This window comes from Chamaea fasciata, unplaced genomic scaffold (genome assembly GCF_029207755.1).
Source record: "Chamaea fasciata isolate MVZ Bird 193981 ecotype frontalis unplaced genomic scaffold, bChaFas1.0.hap1 SCAF_213, whole genome shotgun sequence".
NCBI classification, from domain to species: domain Eukaryota; kingdom Metazoa; phylum Chordata; class Aves; order Passeriformes; family Sylviidae; genus Chamaea; species Chamaea fasciata.
Window position 1 is genome coordinate 5,811 of NW_027094298.1, and position 19,818 is coordinate 25,628.

At 54.3% G+C, this 19,818-nt stretch overlaps 2 long non-coding RNA genes across 2 annotated transcripts; both read left to right on the forward strand.

The window, feature by feature from the left end:
• The first annotated feature begins 4,038 nt into the window (after positions 1 to 4,038).
• On the forward strand, positions 4,039 to 13,098 carry LOC136304900 (uncharacterized). The gene is made up of 9 exons (XR_010724883.1): positions 4,039 to 4,303; positions 4,833 to 5,229; positions 6,414 to 6,518; positions 6,815 to 6,920; positions 7,451 to 8,106; positions 8,211 to 8,320; positions 8,946 to 9,126; positions 10,864 to 10,958; positions 11,483 to 13,098. It is a non-coding gene; the product is annotated as an uncharacterized lncRNA (long non-coding RNA).
• Positions 13,099 to 15,836: 2,738 nt separating this feature from the next.
• On the forward strand, positions 15,837 to 17,305 carry LOC136304896 (uncharacterized). The gene is made up of 3 exons (XR_010724877.1): positions 15,837 to 15,969; positions 16,784 to 16,851; positions 17,127 to 17,305. It is a non-coding gene; the product is annotated as an uncharacterized lncRNA (long non-coding RNA).
• The last annotated feature ends 2,513 nt before the right edge of the window (positions 17,306 to 19,818 follow it).

Consider the following 19,818-nt stretch of genomic DNA (forward strand, 5'->3'; position numbering starts at 1 on the left):
TTTGGGTGGATTTTTGTGGAGATGTTGTGGGATTGTGGAGGTACAATTGTGGAATTTTGGATGGATTTTTCGGGGAGATTTTTGATGGGGTTTTGCGGGATTTTGGGGGGGATTTTTGTGGAATATTGGGGGGATTTGGGGAGATTTTGGGGAATTTTCGGGGAATTTTAGAGGTGTTTTTGGGGAGATTTTTTGGGGATTTTTGGGAGGATTTTTGGAGGATATGTGGGGGATTTTGCAGGAATTTTTGGGGGATTTTGGGAGATGTTTAAATAAATTTTGGGGGGCATTTTGGCGGGATTGTTGGGGGGAATTTCATGGACTTTAGGGGGAGTTTTTCGGGTATTTTTGGGAGGGATTTTTGCGGGTTTTTTGGGGGCATTTTTGTGGAATATTTGGGGGATTTGGGGAGATTTTGGGGAGTTTTAGGCGGGATTTTTGGAGGTGTTTGGGGGGGAATTTTGGGGGGAATTCTTTTGGGGTTTATGGGGAATTTTGGGGAAATGTTTGGAGGATTTTTGGGGGATTTTGCGGGATTTTTTGTGGTTTTTTTGCTGATTTTGGGGGGATTTTGGGAGGATTTTTGGGGGGTTTTTGATTGGATTTTTGCGGGGATTTTGTGGATTTTTGGGAGGATTTTTGGGGGGATTTTTGGGGGGGATTTTGGGGATTTTTTAGGAGGATTTTGGGGGGATTTGGATTGGATTTTTGGGGCGATTTTTGGGGATATTTTGGGGGATTTTTGGTTGGATTTTGCGGGTTTTTTGATGGGATTTTTGGGGGGAATTTGGGGGGGGATTTTGGGGGTATTTTTGGATCAATTTTTAGAGGGATTTTTGGGGCGATTTAGGGGGATATTTTGGGGGATATTTTGGGGGGATTTTTTGGGGGATATTTGGGGGAGATTTTGCGAGATTTTTTGTGGATTTTTTGATGATTTTGGGGGGATTTTTTGGAGGATATTTGGGGAATTTTTCAGGAATATTTGGGGGGATTTGGGGGGATTTTTGGGGGGATTTTGGGGCCATAATTAGGGGGGGTTGGGGGAATTTGGGGGGATTTTTGGTGAAAATTTGGGGGGGGATTTTTTGTGAAAATTTGGGGGGGGATTTTTTCGGGGATTTTTGGGAGGATTTTTAGAGGTGTTTTTGGGGAATTTTGGGGAATTTTGGGGGAGATTTTTAGGGAGATTTTTAGGGATTTTTTGGGAGGATTTTTGGGCGGATTTTTTGTGGGGATTTCGTGGATTTTGGTGTGGATTTTTTGGGGGAATTTTGGGGGGGATTTGGGGGGTATATTTGGATGAATTTTCAGAGGGATTTTTGGGGCGATTTTTGGGGATATTTTTGGGGATTTTGGGGAATTTTTGGGACGATTTTTTGGGGGGATTTTGCGAGATTTTTTGTGGATTTTTTTATTATTTTGGGGGGATTTTTTGGAGGATATGTGGGGAATTTTGCAGGAATTTTTGGGGGGATTTGGCGGGATTTTGGGGACATACTTGGGGGGATTTTTTTGGGGAATTTGAAAGGATTTTTGGTGGGTTTTTTGGGGCGATTTTTGGGGATATTTTTGGGGATTTTGGGGGAGTTTTTGGACGACATTTGGGGGTATTTTGCGAGATTTTTTGTGGATTTTTTGATGATTTTTGGGGGGATTTTGGGGGCATATTTGGGGGGATTTTTGGGGGGAATTTGAATGGATTTTTGGGGGGATTTTGGGGGGGATTTTTTCGGGGATTTTTGGGAGGATTTTTAGAGGTGTTTTGGGGGAATTTTGGGGAATTTGGGGGGAGATTTTTAGGGGGATTTTTAGGAATTTTTTTTGGAGGATTTTTGGAGGATTTTGATTGGATTTTTGGGGCGAATTTGAGGATGTTTTTGGCGGTTCCGGGGGGGTGTTTTTCGGGGATTTTCCCGTGGATTTTTGGGGAGGATTTTGGGGGGATTTTGGGGGGATTCAGGGGGAATTTTGGAGGGGATTTTTTTTGATTTTTGGAGGATATTTTGCGGCATGTTTGGGGAATTTGGGGGGGGATTTTTTGGGGATTTTGGAGGGGATTTTTGGGAGGATATTTTCGTGGATTTTTGGAGGGATTTTTTTTTGATTTTGGGGGAATTTTGGGGAGAATTTTTGGGGCGATTTTTGGGTATTTTTGGGAGGACCTTTATGGGGATTTCGTGGATTTTGGGGTGGATTTTTGGGAGGAAATTTTGAGGGATTTTTGAGAGGATTTTTTGGGGGATTTTGAGGGCTGTTTTGGGGGGAATTTTGGGGAATTTTTTGGAGGATTTTTGGGGGGATTTTGCGAGATTTTTTGTGGATTTTTTAATAATTTTGGGAGATTTTTGGGCGCATTTTTGCGGGGACTTTTTGGGGGTTTTGGAGGATATTTGGGGTGTATTTTTATGTAATTATTAGGGCGATTATGGGGGCATTTGGGGGGGGATTTTCAGGGGAAATTTGGGGTGATTAGGGGGCGATTTTTTCGGGGATTTTTCCGTGGAGTTTTAAGGGGATTTTGATGGGATTTTTTGGGCGATTTTTGGGGATATTTTTGGGGAGTGTTTGGGGTTTTTTGTGGGGATATTTGTCGGGATTTTGGGGGGGATTTTGACTGGATTTTGGGGGCGATTTTCGGATATATTTTTTCAGGATTTTGGGGGGATTTTGTGGGGGTTTGATTGGATTTTTGGCGGGATTTTTGTGAGGATTTTTTTGGGATTTTTGTGAGGAGTTTTTCGGGGATTTTTTTGGGATTTTTTGTGGATTTTTAGGGGATTTCGGGGAGGAACTTAGGGGAGTTTGGGGGGGGGGATTTTGGGAGATTTTTGCGGGATTTTTTGTGGATTTTGGAAGGCGTATTTGGGGAAGTTTTGGTGGCATTTTTGGGGGGATTTTTAGGAGGATGTTTGGAGGATATTTGGGGAAATTTGCAGGAATTTTGGGGGGGATTTTGGGGCATTTCTGGGGAATTTTGGGTGGATTTTGGGGCAATGTTGGGGGGATTTTGGGGGATTTTTGGGAGGATTTTTGGGGGGGAATCGGGGGGATTTGGGGGGGAATTGTTGGTATTTGGGGGAGTTTGGGGGGATTTTAGGGGGAATTTTGGGGGATATTTGTGTAAATTTGGGGGGATTCGGGGGGATTTTTGGAATAGAGCCTGAACGAAAGGCTTTTTTGTTTCGGTCTGGTTGCTGGCAGGGCTCTCGCAGGTGTGCTCGGGGGTCTTTTGGGCCATTTATTCCGGAGGCTGTTCGCCAGGGCATTCCTGGGCACGTTCGTTTATGGCTCCGCTCCGCGCCGCCGCGCGGCAGTGCTGCCACCCTGTGGGCAGAGAGCGGTACTGCAGCTGTCCCCCGTGCCCGTCCCTCATGATCTGTGAGGCAATGCTGCCACCCTGTGGGCAAAGAGCGGTAGTGCAGCTGTCCCCCCCGCCCGTCCCCGACACGCGTGGCAGCCCCGCACTGTGAGCTCGGGGGCGGCGCTGCCGCCCGCCCGCAGCTCGGGGCCGAAAGGGAGGGAAAAAGGCAAGGAGCCCGGGCGCGTGGCAGCCGGCTGCCTGCGCGCGCCACCCGGACCCCGGAGCCGTCCGGGCGCGATTTTCCGCGGCGTTTGCGGGTGTGCGGACGCGGGATGGGGGCGCAGCGGCGCCGCGGGCGGGTTCGGGTTTTTTATTCACTCAGGTGACTGGGTGAGCAGCCGGCGCGGGGGGCCTGACCAGTGCCAACACGAAAGATGGCGGACCGACAGGAAGTGGCTTCACCCTCAACCAACATGGCGGCGAGGAAGGGCGGAAGTCGCGTCCGTCCCCTCCCAAGCTGGCGGCTCGGCGCGACGCGCTTGACCTTCCAAAGACGGCGGCAAAAAGAGCGGTAAAACGGCAAGGACGGGGTGGGCGGGGGCGCCTGCCCGGCTGCCTTCGCCCTGCCCTGACCACGGCGCCGCCCGGCCGCGATTTTCCGCGGCGTGTCCGGGTGCGCGGCCACGGGCTGTGGGCTCGGCGGCGCCGCGGGCGGGCGGGCGGGAGCCGGGCCCGCGCCGGCAGGCAGCGGCGGCGGCGCCTCTCTCTGCCGAGGTCCCGCCGCGCCCGCCGTGCCGGCCGCCCGTCTCGCTCCGCACGTTCCCGCCGCTCTCCGCCGCGCCCACACGCCACCCCCGCGGCCCTCCGGCCCGGGGAAATGGAGGGAAATACAAAAGCCTTAGGGCAGAAGAAGTCGGCCGAGCCGGCCCGAGCCGTGCCCGTCCCGCAGCCGGCAGCAGGAGGCGGCTGCTCTCTGACTCAAAGCTCAGCGCGGCGGAGGTAAGCGCGGGGCTTTCGGCGGGGGCGGCGGGGAGGACGCCCCGGTTGTCCGGGCAGGGCTTCCCGGGGACGGTGTCAGCTCCCCGCAGCTCTGGCTGAGGGCTGCACCGAGTCTGGGCTGAGCCAGCTGGGAGCGGGCTCTGCTGGTCACGTCCCCGGGAGCCGCTGCCGCCGCCGGAGAGGACGCGCAGCAACCTTGTGCCGTCTGTGCGTGCAAGGTTTTCATGGGCTTTGTGGCGAATGTGGTGTTTGGGACCCGGAGCGCTGGGTGCCCTGGGTGGGGATGTCCTTGAAGTAGCCAAGCTGAGCACTGGCTGAGATTTCCAAGCCTGGAATTCTTGAAACAATGTTTAAATAGTTTACCTTCAAAGCAACGTTTAAATAGTTTACCGTCGAGTTGAGGCAGTAGATCAAGTCGATTTGTTAGAGTGGCAGAAATGGTTTTTTGCCTGGAAGTGTGTTGGTATAAGCAAGCCTCCGTCGTGTCAGAATGAATTGGTTTTCCTTCTTTTGGCTTTTTTCTTTCTAGGTTGTAGAGCACTGGGGAGACTGTTTGGGATAAAGAACTGAAAGGCACAAGGGAAGCTGCACGTTCCCCGGGGAATGCTTTAGGCACCTGCGGCTCCTGAAGCGCACCGAGAATCCCAGCTCCCACAGAAAACCTTCCGAAGCTGGAAGGGACAGACAAGACAATTCCAAGAATGGTGTGGGAAGCACTTTCTCCCAGGCGTGGACAGTGCTGAGATCGGAATGACTTCACAATATTCCTTGTGCCTCTCCTGTTGCCAGCCCAGGACTAAGTCGGTGTTCCCTGAGTGGCTGCAGTTCCCTGCCCGTGGAGGGAGGCAGCCTGTGCTGGAGAGCGGGAGAAAGGTCCCTGCTGCATGCTGTGTCCTCGGTGGGCAGAGAACTCTGACCTTAGCCAGGTGGGTTGGTGAGGATTGAATCAATCCTGCCTCCTTTTGAACGAGTTGTTTTAATGAGTCATCAGCAGGGGATGCTTTTAGCCGGCTTTCGTTCAGTTTCTTTTTCACAGGTTTCTGGTTGTTTTCATCATGAAATTATACCAAACCCTTAAGTTCGCTAAATGAACCCTGAAAAGGTTCAAGAAACCAATCCCAAGAGAATTGGGCCTTGGATAGCTGGGATCTCACAGCCCTTTGGGGCCACGTTGGGTTCACCCCCTGATTTTGGTGCGCAGAGAAACTCTCAAGTTAAGGCTTATCAAAAGAAATGGACCAGTTCTCATAAAAATCAGCTTTCCAAACCTTGAATTAAGATCAGAAATGATGGCAATGCCCTTGGCATAAAACCACCTGTGAAGCCAAGCAGGCTTAAAATGCCTGTAGGCAGGAAATCCAAGAGAAATGGCTGCTGGCTCCTGGCATCCTGGGCTTGCCAGGCAACCTTCAGGTCGGAGGAGCCCTCTGAGATGGCAGTGCCAACCATTCCCCCGGTGCCACCCTGTCCCATGTCCCCAGGTGCCACGTCCGCACAGCTTTTGATCCCTCCAGAGACGGGGCCTCCACCACTGCCCTGGGCAGCTGTGCCAGGGCTGGACAGCCCTCCCACCATCAGACTTCCCAATATTTGGCCTGATTTGCCCTGGGATCACGGGAGGCCGTTTCCTCGCCCTGGGTCTTACAGTAGCTGCCCTAAGCAGCCATGATTCCAACATGAGAGCGGCTGGCTTCCTTATGACCCCATCTGGAAGGGGCTTGCTTTCGAGAGATGAGCCAGGTAAGGCTCAGCTCGGTTGCCAGTTTGGCAGGTGAGAGCTTGTAGCTCATGGACGTGTCTGGGAGAGGTGTTGCCTCGCTCATCCACCTGCATGCACGTGGTGAGACAGCTAAAAGAAGATTTCCATCCTCTCTCCCTTGTTTCTCCTCTACTGCTTTGTGTTGCCACCTGTTACAATCCATGGACAGAGAAAGTGGGAAATGTGTTTTAGAAATTCTTGGGAATTTTGCTTGTAGGAACGGAAATCCTGAGAGAACTGATATTTGACCTGCCTGGCCTATGAAATGTCCCAGAAGCTGGTTCATGTATCCATGCTCCTGTTGTGTTCATCTGGGCTGTAGTTCAGGCTTTTCTCCCTGGGCTCTTGCAGTTGCTGTGTCTCTGGGATGCGGTGCAGAATGGAATCAGGCGGCCACACCTCAGGTTCACCTTCTCCCTGACCCTGCTCGTGTGGCACAGCAGATCCTGAAGCCAGGTACTGGAACTTCCTGCGTGTGTCACTGCTGGGGTGAAAAGCAGAGCCCTGGGGAATGGTGATCTCCCCACCTGCTTTGTGCTCAGACACTCTTGACTGAGCTTTTCATTCTGGGGAAGAGAAGGGGAGGGGTGGCCAGCAACACGCTGAGCCTCAGAGCAAAGGCCTTCTGCAGTTCCTGCGCTGTTCTCCCAGCTTGGAACACTGCACAGTACAGCTTCCATTCATTATTGTCCGTGCTTGTGGATTGGGAAGGTTGTCCTCCTCCACGATGCCCCACCTTTTTCTCTTCACAGAGGAGCACATGTACCTCAAGGGAGACAGATTCCTTCCGTCACATCAGTACTCGGACCTGAGGAAAGTACCAGTTTTTTCCAGCTTTTCTTCAGTATTGATTTAGAGGTAAGAGTCCCGCTTTCTCGATCCAGGAATTCTTGAGAAATGTATAGAAAAAAGCCATAAAAATACAATGAACTCTCATTCTCCCGTGGGTGGTTAATTAGAGGCATCTTTCTTTTGTTTCCTCTTGGGGTTAGAACTGCCATGTCTGTGGGGACTGCGTTGGTTTTTAGTGCTAAGGCGCAACCACTTGCGCTGCGTATTGCTCTGCGAGCACGACAAACAGAATGTTCTGCCCCAGCGAGCTGACATTCATCTCTGAGTTTCGATTAGTAATGTTAGAGTCGCACTGAAGTGTCTTGGGAACGGCAACCTCTACGATTCCATTTGCACTGCATGTTTGGGCTGCAGGCTGACTGTTCCTGATGGATGTTAGGGATGAAATTCGATAGGAATGGAAATGGACAGGTCCAGAAGAAGCTGTGGTCAGGCCTGAGCTGGCACTCCCAGGGAACCAGAGTTTTGTGCTCTTAGGAGCAGGTATTCTTTGGCAACGTCTAAATGTCTGATGATGGTATTTCTGTGGCTTCCAGTACAAAGCAGAGCCTGCGAGTGGATCCTCAGATGTCCTGGGGAAGGGCTTCGTGGCAAACGTTGCTGTGGGCTTTATGACTGCCAGAGGATTTTCCAGGTCATTCTCTCCTTTTCAACAGTCTCTTGTGTGATGAGGGCTCGCTCCCAGGTAAGAATTTGGAAAGAAAGCACCAAAAAACCCCAAAGTACAGAAGTCTGCATGGCTTTGAGATCTCAAGGCCAAAGCAAAAAGGAGCAGCTGACTCTGCCTTTGCCTTCTTGAAAACCTGTTCCTTGTTGATTTTGTGTCCGTGTGGAGGGGGAGATAATTGCTTGTGTCCAAACCGGTCGCAGCCTTGTCCCCTGAAACTGGAACAGGTTGCTGCCATCACGGAGCCTCACGTGGGCACCGTGCCTTTGTGCCTGCTGTCAGGGCCTTTTCTCTTTCGGGGGTCTCCATCCACAGGCAGCACGTTTGTTACCTGAACTGCGCTTCAGCGGGAGGGAAGCTCACGTGCCGGGAGCTCTCGGCTTCGGCAGCGTCCGCCCTGAGCGGTTCGGGTATCGAAGCCTTGGACAAAAGAACAAAATCCTCTCGCTGCCTGAAGACTCCTCGTGAGAGTAGCTTTGAACGGAGAGCGTCTTTCCTTCCCTGGAGTCGCTGAGAGCAGCTGGTGTTCGTGTCACCTTGAAGCTGATCAGATGCCGGTCCGATTGCTAATTCTGAGTTCGATCGTTCGATCTTGACCGTAGAAGAACAGGTCCTATTTTCTGTTTCAGAGCGGTATTCTGGAGATATTCCAAAGCGCTGCCCGTGCCAGCAGAGCTGCCTGTGAGCTGATCCGGGATCACGGCCTCCTCCCGTGGGTCCTGCACAGCTGAGAGCAAAGGTGAGCAGAGAAGTACAGGAGAAACGGGAACAATTTTGCTGCCCACGGTAGAATAACTGTGTGAATGAGTATGAAAACAAGGGCGACAGGCCGGGAGCCGGGGGCACCGAGGGCCGGACGGGCAGAACTCGCTGAACTCTGAGGTGTCCCTTGGGGTTTCGAAAACAGAATCGAGATGCTTTCAGGTTGTGGTAGGAGGGGGATGATGCTGGGGGGGCTTCGTGGTTTGGAAAACACTTGCTGGAAAAACTGAGAAAGCCAACTGGCACCTGGAATCGGTGTCTCTACCTTTTGAGTTTCAAACAGCCTCAGATCCCGTCCTGTCACGGGACCTGCCGCACGGGAAGTGGCACAGCAATGGCTTTGAGTTGTCTAGAACATTCCTCCCCCCTTGCCTCTCCCTCAGGTACGTTTGCATCCGGCAGAAATCTCTTCTGCGCAGAGCGCCCTGACAGGCTCAGGCAGGTGCCCCAAAAGTGCCCTGGAATAGGGTCCCCTGTGTAGGTGATGGACCAGCTGCCGGCGAGGATCTGCCTTCCCAAAGTGGTTCTCTGTTTTGTTTTCTTGTTGGTTGGTTGGTTTCGTTGGGCTTGTTAATTTCGTTTTGTTTTGTTTTGTTTCTCAGGTTTCTGAAAAGCAAGGGGATCAGTCAGATGACTTCCTTACTCCGTACTCTGTGGCTAAGAAAAGAGACAAAACAAGAATCAATCCCAGGAGAAGAGACAAAACAAGAATCAATCCCTCCTCCCTATTCAGCTTGTAAATGAGTTTCTGTATGTTTTGGCCCCCTTCATCAAACATATTGGGTAAGTCTTTGTTTTGTTTTTTGTTTTGGTCAGTTTGCATTTCATCCTCTGTCCAGTTTGACCTTTATTAAGGCCAGGAGGATTTCTTTGTCTCTGGTTGATGAATGGCTTTTTTCGCCTTCAGTTTGCATGTCGAGTAGTGAATTTGGACGAGATTTCTCTGACAGGAGGATTTAGGTGTTTGAAGACATGGGGAAAGAAAGTAAAGTGTGATGCACAGCTGCTGTCAAGTCCTAGGTCCTTCATTTCTGGCCCTTGCCACAGTAAGGCTTAGAAACTGTACTCATTAATTAGCACGCAGGAAAACACGTGGCACTTGTGTTTCCTCTTGGCAGGACTAACGTAGATCTGGCCAGGCTGACCGAGTTCTTCGGCCCCCTCAGCTCTGTGCAGGAACACCGTGCTGTTGCTGCTGAGGCTTTTAGGGGGATGAGGTGAACGACAGCGTCCTCTCCAGCAGGGAGCTGCTGCTCCTGCTGCTCCTGCTGCTCCTGCTGCTCCTGCTGATCCTGCTGCTGCTCCTGCTGCTGCTCCTGCTCCTGCTGCTGCTCCTGCTGCTCCTGCTGCTGCTCCTGCTGCTCCTGCTGCTCCTGCTGCTCCTGCTGCTCCTGCTGATCCTGCTGATCCTGCTGCTGCTCCTGCTGCTCCTGCTGCTCCTGCTGCTGCTCCTGCTGCTCCTGCTCCTGCTGCTGCTGCACAAGTGGAGCCTTGTCAGCGAAGACCTGCATCTGCAGGAGGCCCCGCAGGCCCTGGCTGGGAAGTGCCAAAACAAAGAAGTGATCAGTAAGTGCTGAACTGCTTCCAGGAGGGCGTATTTTGTTGCAGCCGTTACAGACCAACAGTCCAAGTGAGGCCAACTGCTCTGGAAACAGTACTAATGCCTTCTGCCAGCCTGATGGGGCTTGGGGGAGGAGGAAAGGAAATGGCAAGGCATTTTTCAGGTCTTCCTTGGGGTGAATTCTAAGCTTAGCACAATTGGGAAGCTTTGAGGAAACACAGTTTAAAAAGGGGAAGAGCTGTAAAATGGAACTTAGTTGCCAATCTCATGTCAGGTTCTGAAAAATGGTCTTCTTGAATCAAATCTCAGAAGAAATAAGCGGTGCCTGGAGGCTCTGTGCTCAAAGGTTTGAATGATTCTGAGTGTGGATGGGGATCTGAAAGTCACGTGTAAGTAAAACCAAAAAACACATCAAGCAAGCAAAACTGCAATAGTTGACTTTTCTTGTTGTCATCGTTTTGGAAGAAAGGAAAAATATGGGGCGAGAGGTGAGAGCAGGATCTGCAAAATCTCGGAGTTCTCCGCGTCTCCCTGAGGCTGAAGCCGTGTTTGCTGTCAACGATGGCAGAGTGGAAGATGCTAAAGACTGAAAACTTGGGGTTTTCCCCCTGAATCCCAAGGCTCTGTCAGCAGCTGTGCCCTGTCTATCTCTTCAAGGAGTTTCCGGGTTTAGGAAGGCTTTTCCATTCTTCCGCATTTCTCTAGAACTCCACTCCAAAAGAACGGTGCTGTGTCCGTGTGGTGTTGGTGACTCTGTGTGAGTTGTTGTATTAAAGCCAATCGTTGGTAAGGGTTCTGAGCCTGCCTTGGAGAGCCCTTGGAGGTGGCAGCTCTTCTTTAATTTCCCTTGGTTCCTTTCATGCCTTTCAGTGATTTCTGCGAGGTGCACTGCAGTCTGCCTGAAGCCAGCACATCCTGTCCGTGTTTGAACTTGACTCCTGTTGTTTTTCCTCTTGCAGGGAGTTGGCAAAAAGAGGAGAGAGCCAGTAGGAAGTGAAGCCCCTGGAAGGCCTCATCCCAGTCCAAGGTTCCCACTTTTCTCTCTGACTCCTGGGTAATTACCTGGCCAGAACTGGACACAGACTGTCCATTTGATTTCCTGCCTTTTCCAAGAAATCCTTGCTGTCAGCCGGAGTGTGTTCCTGGTCTCCTCCTCCTCGTCCTCCTCCTCCTCCTCCTCCTCCTCCTCCTCCTCCTCTTTTTGCCAAGGTGAATTTTGGTTATTGCAGGAATTGTGGCTCTTTTGTTCCACTGAAACTTGCCAACTCTGCTGAGGGTTTCCGGTGTCAAATCCAAGTAAGATTGGAGTTTCTTTGCATTGTTACTCCCACAAAATAGAGGGATTATTCGGTCCATTCCTATGGGATAGGAGTGGCTTGACCTTTTTAATTCTCCCTTCCCTTGAAAATGAGAGCAGAGGCAGCAGATTTGAAATCGTCGTTCCACGAACCCCAGCGGTTTCCTGGCTGGCGGGAAAGTTTTCCACGTTAGAAATTGCTGAGCTTGTCTCTCAGGCAAGCTGGGATGTAGGTGTTATTCCTTCCTTTTATTTGATGGTTTTCCTCTCTCTGATTTTAGGAAGGGAACGTTTCTAGCCAGTGCCAATTTTCCATCCGAACTGGAAGTTTTGGACGTGGTGGGGCACATTTCCAAGGAAAGGGACCCAATTCACGTTAGTAAATGAGGAATTGTTCAGCACCGTGTCCACAGAGTTTTGGGAATTCCCAGGAAAACTTGCCAAGTGTTTGTTTAATTGCCGGGATTCATCTCTTTGTCAAGTTCAATGCGCTGCGTTTTCAGTTCCATGAATGCCATTAAAAGCTGAATGCCGGCCTGATTGCTGTTCCTTGGACACAGGGGGCTGGTTCTTTCCTGCCTTGCCGAGGGCAGAGCGGCTTTTGTTGAATTTTGGGGTGGGCTTAGGGGAAGCGAACGAAAAAACCCCACCAAATAAAGCCCCCACGACCCCCCGGCCCCCCCAGCAGACATACAGCAGACAGGGAGAAAGAGAAAATACACCAATGGGATTGGAATGGAGATGGGAATTGGACCCCTTAGGAAACCAGGCTCCTTGAATTCTAATGAACTGTGTTTGTGATGTGTTAGGGGAAGGAATTCGTCTGGTTTGAACCATCATTTCAAATGTGACCAAATAAACACGGATTGAAGAAAACGACAGGATTTGGGGGCATTTTTCTGGATTATAGGGGAATTTCTTTGGGGATTTTTGGGGGGAGTTTGTGGGAGTGTGGAGGTATATTTGTGGATTTTTGGAGGCTTTTTTGGGGAGATGTTGGGGGGGTTTTGCGGGATTTTTGGGAGGATTTTTGGGGAATTTTGCGAGATTTTTTGATGATTTTAGGGGCAATTTTTGGGATGATTTTTTGTGGATATTTGGGGAATTTTGCAGGAATTTTGGGAGGATTTTTTTGGGGATTTTTGGGGGGATTTTTATGGATTTTAGGGGGATTTGTCGGGGATTTTTGGGGGAGTTTTGGCAGGATTTTGGGGGGATTTTTGGGGGCATTTTTGGTGTAATTTTGGGAGGTTTTTGGGAGGATTTTTGGGGGAACCTGGCGGGATTTTTTGGAGGATTTTTGGGGGGGATTTTTGGAGGTGTTTTGGGGGGGAATTTTGGGGAATTTTAGGGGAGATTTTTAGGGGGATTTTTAGGAATTTTTTGGGGAGGATTTTTGGGGGATTTTGATTGGATTTTTGGGGCGAATTTGGGGATATTTTTGGGGATTCCCGGGGGGTGTTTTTCGAGGATCTTTCTGTGGATTTTTAGGGAGGATTTTGGGGGGATTCTTGGGGGATTTAGGGGGAATTTGGGGGAGGATTTTTTTTTTAATTTTTGGATGATATTTTGCAGCATGTTTGGAGAATTTTGGGGGGGATTTTTGGGGGATTTTGGGGGGGATTTTTGGGAGGATATTTTCGGGGATTTTTGGGGCGATTTTTGGGGATTTTTGAGAGGATTTTTTGTGGATATTTGGGGAATTTTGCAGGAATATTTGGGAGGATTTTTGAGGAGATTTTTGTGGGGATTTCGTGGATTTTGTGGTGGATTTTTGGGAGGAAATTTTGGGGAATTTTGGGGGGGATTTTGGGGAAGTTTTTGGGGATTTTTAGGAGGATATTTGGGGGATTTTTTGGAGGATTTTTGGGGGGATTTTTTGGGAGGATTTATGGGGAGCCGTGCGGCAATGCTGCCACCCTGTGGGCAAAGAGCGGTAGTGCAGCTGTCCCCCCCCCGCCCGTCCCGCCTGATCTGTGCGGCAATGCTGCCACCCTGTGGGCAAAGAGCGGTAGTGCAGCTGTCCCGTCCCGCCCGTCCCGCCTGATCTGTGCGGCAATGCTGCCACCCTGTGGGCAAAGAGCGGTACTGCAGCTGTCCCCCGTGCCCGTCCCGCCTGATCTGTGCGGCAATGCTGCCACCGTGTGGGCAAAGAGCGGTAGTGCAGCTGTCCCCCCCGCCCGTCCCCGACGCGCGTGGCAGCCCCGCATTGTGAGCTCGGGGGCGGCGCTGCCGCCCGCCCGCCCGCAGCTCGGGGCCGAAAGGGAGGGAAAAAGGCAAGGAGCCCGGGCGCGTGGCAGCCGGCTGCCTGCGCGCGCCACCCGGACCCCGGAGCCGTCCGGGCGCGATTTTCCGCGGCGTTTGCGGGTGTGCGGACACGGGATGGGGGCGCAGCGGCGCCGCGGGCGGCAGTCCATTGAGTCAGGCGCTTGTGGGAGGAGCCGAGGGGGCATTTTAGTGGGTTCCACTACCAAGATGGCGGCAAGAAGCGAGGCGCCTGACCTTCTAAAAAAGGCGGCCAAAAGGGCGGGGAAAAATAAGGACCCTATAGGCGTTTAGTCAGATGCCTGCACAAAAACCCCGACTACGGCGCCGCCCGCGCGCAATTTTCCGCGGCGTTTCCAGGTGTGCGGACACCGGCCGTGTGCTCAGTCGCGCCGCGTCCGCGTTCGGATTCGTGGATTTAGTCAGGCGTCTGTGTAAACACCTGCCGGGGGCCTATGCCGAGCCGCAAAGAACATGGCGGCCGGGACGGAAGTGGCCTCAGCCGCAACAAAGATGGCGGCAAGCAGAAGCGGAAGTCACGCGACGCCCCTCACAAAATGGCGCCGAGGCGGGAGGCGGCTGCCCTTCCAAAATGGGCGGCCAAAAGGGCGGGAAAAAATAAGGACCGTATAGGCGTTTAGCCAGACGCCTGCACGAAACCCCGACTACGGCGCCGCCGGGACGCAATTTTCCGCGGCGTTTCCAGGTGTGCCGACACGGGCCGTGTGCTGAGTCGCGCCGCGATTGCGTTCGAATTCGTGGATTTAGTCAGGCGTCTGTGTAAACACCTGCCGGGGGCCTATGCCGAGCCGCAAAGAACATGGCGACCGGGACGGAAGTGGCCTCAGCCACAACAAAGATGGCGGCAATGAAAAGCGGAAGTTACGCGACGCCCCTCACAAAATGGCGCCCAGGCGCGAGGCGCCCGACCTTCCAAAAAGGGCGGCCAAAAGGGCGGGAAAAATAAGGACCCTGTAGGCGTTTACCCAGATGCCTGCACAAAAACCCCGACTACGGCGACGCCCGGGCGCAATTTTCCGCGGCGTCTCCAGGTGTGGGAACACCGACCGTGTGCTCAGCCGCGCCGCGTTTGCTTTTAAATTCGTGGATTTAGTCAGGCGTCTGTGTAAACACCTGCCGGGGCCTATGTCGAGCCGCAAAAAAGATGCCGGCGGGACCGGAAGTGGCCTCAGACGCAACCAAGATGGCGGCAAGGAAGGGCGGAAGGCTCGTGGGGCTCGTCGCGGCCGAAAATCGCCGAGTGCAGCTCACACCCTGCAATGGCAAAAGCTGTTTTATTAAAACTCAGCCGAGAATTTTCCTCTTATTTCCAGGTCACAGGATATACTGAGGCTGAGAGGGATCCTAAAATCTGACTCTCAAGCGGACGGACCGTTTGAGAATCGAACTCAGCACCTTGGCATTACCCGGACTCTGCTCCAAGCAGCTGAACCAATCTCTGCATTATGGGGATGGACCTCCATAGGATGGCAACGCTTGGCCCCACTAAGGTAAGTGCAGTGCCGCCTTCTCTGCCAAAGCTGCTTCACACACCAGCCCCTGGAATGGCTCGAGGGCAGAAGTGGCTGGCAGCTCACGACAGCACAAAGCTCTTCCAGTGACGCTGATTTCCTGTCCTTTCCAGGATTTACCCAGCAGCTGCCGTAAAAGTACTCACACAAAGTCTCTTTCCGGGCGGAAAGGAGCAGGACAAGTCCTGAGGCTTCCCTTCTTCCACGGCCAAAGCTCTGCAGAGAGGCAGGGCCGGTCCCACCCGCACAGGGGCGTTTCCTGCAGGTGAGTGTTGCCGGGCCAAACTGATGGCAGCTGCTGAGGCCGGGGCTGCTTTTCTGGCCGGAGGCCTCGGTGCCCCCCCGTGCCGCCTGCAGTGTCCCTCGGGGTTTCCTGCAGGTGTCCCGGGTGCCCGGAGGCGCAGGGAGGAAGGAGGCCGGCAGCCCCAGCGGGGCCAGCAGCCCTGGGATGATGTGCAGGGAGGAGCTGTGCCTGCGGGGCCCCGCCCGTGGCAGCGGCGGCCAAACGCAGGGCCCGGGGCCGGGCTCGGGGCTGGCACGGACACGGCCCCGGGGCTGCCGCGGCTCCTCGGCTAGGGGCTGCTCCCGCCGGGCACGGGGAGATGCTGCAGCCCGGACAGAGGCACCCACAGCCCAAGAGCTCCCCAGGGAACAGCTGGCATTGCCCGGGAACGGCGGCTCGGGCTGTCTGCAGAGGGGCTCAGACAGCAATTCCCACCTCCCGGAGCTCCCACACAGTTGCCAGGGATGTCCTGGCCACCCCAAATCCCCTCCCTTTCAGCCTGAGGACATCACCCGTCGGCAGCATTAAAGCCAAGGCGCTCCTCCCTCACAGAAATTAAATCCAGAGCAACGGCCCTCGGAGATGCCTCAAAATCAAAGGTTTGAGTGGGATGGAGTTTCGTTTGGATGAAGTCTGGACTTTTCCAGGGAGCCAGCCGGAGTGCAGCAGTGATGGAAAGCTTTTGCAGGTGGGTCCCACTGGAGGTGTGCTGAAGGCAGGGATGGGCGTCCCTTGCCTGAGGGAAAGGCACTTGCAGAGGCCACTGCTGGGGCTCGGAAAGGAGCTGAGCTCCTGCAGGGAGCTGTGTCCTCCCGAGGGCACAGGGGCTGCCTCAGCACAGGCCGGCCAGTGCCTTCTCCTGCTCTGAAACATCACCTGGAGCCCGAGCTCAGGGGGTGGCTGAATTCCAGGGAAATCTGACAGGTGACCCCCAGGGGGTGAGGGTTATAATTAACCAAATCTATGGAATAGAAACCTATCCTGTCCCCATCCTGCTGAGCTTCCTTGGAAGCTCTGCTGGTTCCTGACACGTCTGGCATTCAAGCAGCAGCTCTGCGTGGGAATATCCGTGCTCCGTGAGGCACTGTGAGGTTATTGCAGCGGGAACTGAGCAGGGAATTCGGGGCCGTGGGTATAATTCATCTAAACTAGCAAAGGTGACAGTGAACCCCAAATCTGGGCACCACACAGAGAACAATCTTTGTGCTGCCCTGTCAGCTCAAGCCCCTGGGCTGGGAAGTTTTGGGAGTCAAACATATGGAATGATAGAAGTCACAGCAACTGGTGTCACCCCGAGGGACAGTCCAAGTCCCAGACAATTCCTCTGCAGTCCCCTGGGGGGGAAAACACCCTCTGTCTGCCAGGAGCCCTGACTCTGTTTCTCCTATCAGCTGTGTTGGGCTTTAAGAACTTGAAATAACTTCGAAGCCAAAGAAATCACCTTTTCCTACTGGTTTGATTGTGTTTTTTTGTTGTTTTTTTTTTTTTTTTTTTTCTTTCAGATGCTGGACTTGCTTCTGTGGATGTGTGCTGAGCTCTGGCTGCAGGGGACTGTCAGGCCTGAATGGCTGTGAGTTTGGGTTCTTCTCGCTGGGGAAGCAGAAATAATTATTAATTAGACTGCAGAAATGTTTTCAGAAACCTTTCCCCTTTCCTGCCCTTGCTGGTGGATCTTCTCTTTCTGCCTTTGACTTTACAAAGCTGTTCCCTGATGTCAATTCCCCTGCCTGAATTCCTTGCAGCTCCTAGCTGGGAAAAACTGGGATGATGTCCTAGGGATGTTCTTAGGGGAGGACAGAGGTGAGATTTTTGCCTGTATTTTTCTAATATTTTCTAAAATTTCAGGGAGCTGCTCCTGCTCCTGCCCCTAATCCTGCTGCTGCTGCACAAGTGGAGCCTTGTCAGCGAAGACCTGCATCTGCAGGAGGCCCCGCAGGCCCTGGCTGGGAAGTGCCAAAACAAAGAAGTGATCAGTAAGTGCTGAACTGCTTCCAGGAGGGCATATTTTGTTGCAGCCGTTACAGACCAACCGTGTGGTGCTGGTGACTTTGTGTGAGTTGCTTTATTAAAGCCAATCGTTGGTAAGGGTTTTGAGCCTGCCTTGGAGAGCACTTGGAGCTCTGGGTGCCCTGGCTTTCCCCTAGGTGTCCCTGGGGTTGCCCTGGCTGTCCCCTAGGTGTCCCTGGAGTGCCCTGGCTGTCCCCTAGGTGTCCCTTGGGGTCCACGGGCTGTCCACTAGGTGTCCCTTGGGGGGACCTGACTGTCCCTGGGATGCCCTGGCTGTCCCCTAGGTGTCCCTGGGGGTGCCCTGGCTGTCCCCTAGTTGTCCCTGGGGTGCCCTGGATGTCTCTTAGGTGTCCCTGGGGGTGCCCTGGCTGTCCCCTAGGTGTCCCAGGGCTGCCCTGGCTGTCTTTTAGGTCTCCCTGGGGGTGCCCTGACTGTCCCCTAGGGGTACCTTGTCTGTCCCTGGGGGGGCCCTGGCTGTCTTCCTAGGTGTCCCTGGGGGTACCCTGGCTGTCCCCTATGTGTCCCTGGAGGTGCCCTGGCTGTCCCCTTGGTGTCCCTGGGGGTGCCCTTGCTGTCCCATAGGTGTCCCTGGAGGTGCCCTGGCTGTCCCCTTGGTGTCCCTGGGGGTGCCCTGGGTGTCCCTGGGGTGCTCTGGCTGTCCCCTAGGTGTCCCTGGGGGTGCCCTAGCTGTCCCTTAGATGTCCCTGGGGGTGACCTGGCTCTCCTTGGGGTGCCCTGGCTGTCCCTTATGTGTCCCTGGGGGTGCCCAGGGTGTCCCTGGGGTGCCTTGCTGTCCCCTAGGTGTCCCTGGGGGTGCCCTGCCTGTCCCCTGGGTGTCCCTTGGGGTGTCCTGGCTGTCCCCTAGGTGTGCCTGGGGGTGCCCTGGCTGTCCCTGGGGTACCCAGGCTTTCCTTTAGGTGTCCGTAGGGGTGCCCTGGCTTTCCCGTAGTTGTCCCTGGGGTGCCCTGGCTGTCCCTTTGGTGTCCCTGGAGGTGCCCTTGCTGTCCCTTGGGGGGCCCTGGCTGTCCCTGAGGGGGCCCTGGCTGTCCCCTAGGTGTCCCTGGGGTTCCCTGGCTGTCCCTGGGGTGCCCAGGCTTTCCTATAGGTGTCCCTGGGGGTGCCCTGGCTGTTCCTTAGGCGTCCCTGGGGGTGCCCTGGCTGTCCCTTAGGTGTCCCTGGGGGTGCCCTGGCTGTCCCCTAGGTGTCCCTGCCTCGCTCGTATCCTCGACTCCGCCTCCGGCGCCATGGTGACACCCCTCCCAGTCTGGACCAGTGTGGCCACACCCCCTCCCCTGGGGCCATTAGACCCATCCCAGTATAGACCAGTAAGGCACCGTGTGCCCACCACGGACCCCCACACGCCTGCCAGTTCGTCCCAGTCCACTCCCCGTCCATCCCAGTTCTCTCTGATCACCCTCCCAGTGCTCCCAGTCCATCCCAGTCCCGCAGGTGCTGGTGCTTGTGGCTTGATCATCTGGTGCCTGTCCGCAACGTGGAGCGGGTCAAATGAGGCCTCAGGGGGAGGGGGGGGCGGATTTTGGGGGGTCCTGGGGGTCCCGAGTTGTCCTGGAGGGGTTTGGGGGGTCTGCGGGGAGTCTCAAGGGGCTGCTGTGGGTGTTTTTGGGGGGGCTTCGGGAGGTTTGGGCGGCCCATTTGCGGCATCAAAGGAACCTGAGGAGGGTTTTGCGGGCTCCTGGAGGTCGGGGGGGGCCCTGGGGGTGGTTTGGGGGGCACTGGGGGGTTCCAGCCCGTGACCCCCCCCGTTTTTGACCCCCCCCCCCGAGCTGTTTCGGTCTCATCGACGCCCTCCTGAAGCCCAAGGGGGGGTGGGCGCTGGGCCCCCCCTGCTGCCCCCTCCCCCTGCCACCCCCACGACGCCCTGCAGGTGAGGGACCCCCAAAAACCCCTCCCCATGAACCCCAAATCCACCCCTGGGACCCCCCAAAACCTCCCCAGGACCCCAGATCCACCCCGGGACCCCCAAATCCATCCCTTGGACCCCCAAAAACCCCCAAATCCATCCCTGGGACCCCCCAAAACCTCCCTCCAAACCCCAAATTCACCCCTCGGACCTCCAGAATCCCTCCACAGAACCCCTCAGGGGTGGTTCCCCACGAAAAAGGGCGGGAAACGTGAGGGGAGAAAAAGGGCGGGAAACGTGAGGGGAGAAAAAGGGCAGGAAACGTGAGGGGAGAAAAAGGGCGGGATCAAGTGGAGGGGATCAATGGAATTTTGGGGGGGTCAGCGACGCTGAGGAAGGATCAATGGAATATTGGGGGGGCATCAATGACATTGGGGGGGTCAGTGACACTCGGGTGGGGATCAATGATGCTGTGGGGGGGGTCGATATCAGCTCGGGGGGCGGCCATGGGTTTTTGGGGGGCCGCAACGCAGGCGGCCGTGCTGGGTTTGGAGCGGGGGGGCCCCTTCAACCCCTGGGGGTGCCCTGGCTGTCCCCTAGGTGTCCCTGGGGTGCCCTGGCTTTCCCTGGGGTGCCCTGGCTGTCCCCTAGGTGTCCCTGGGGTGCCCT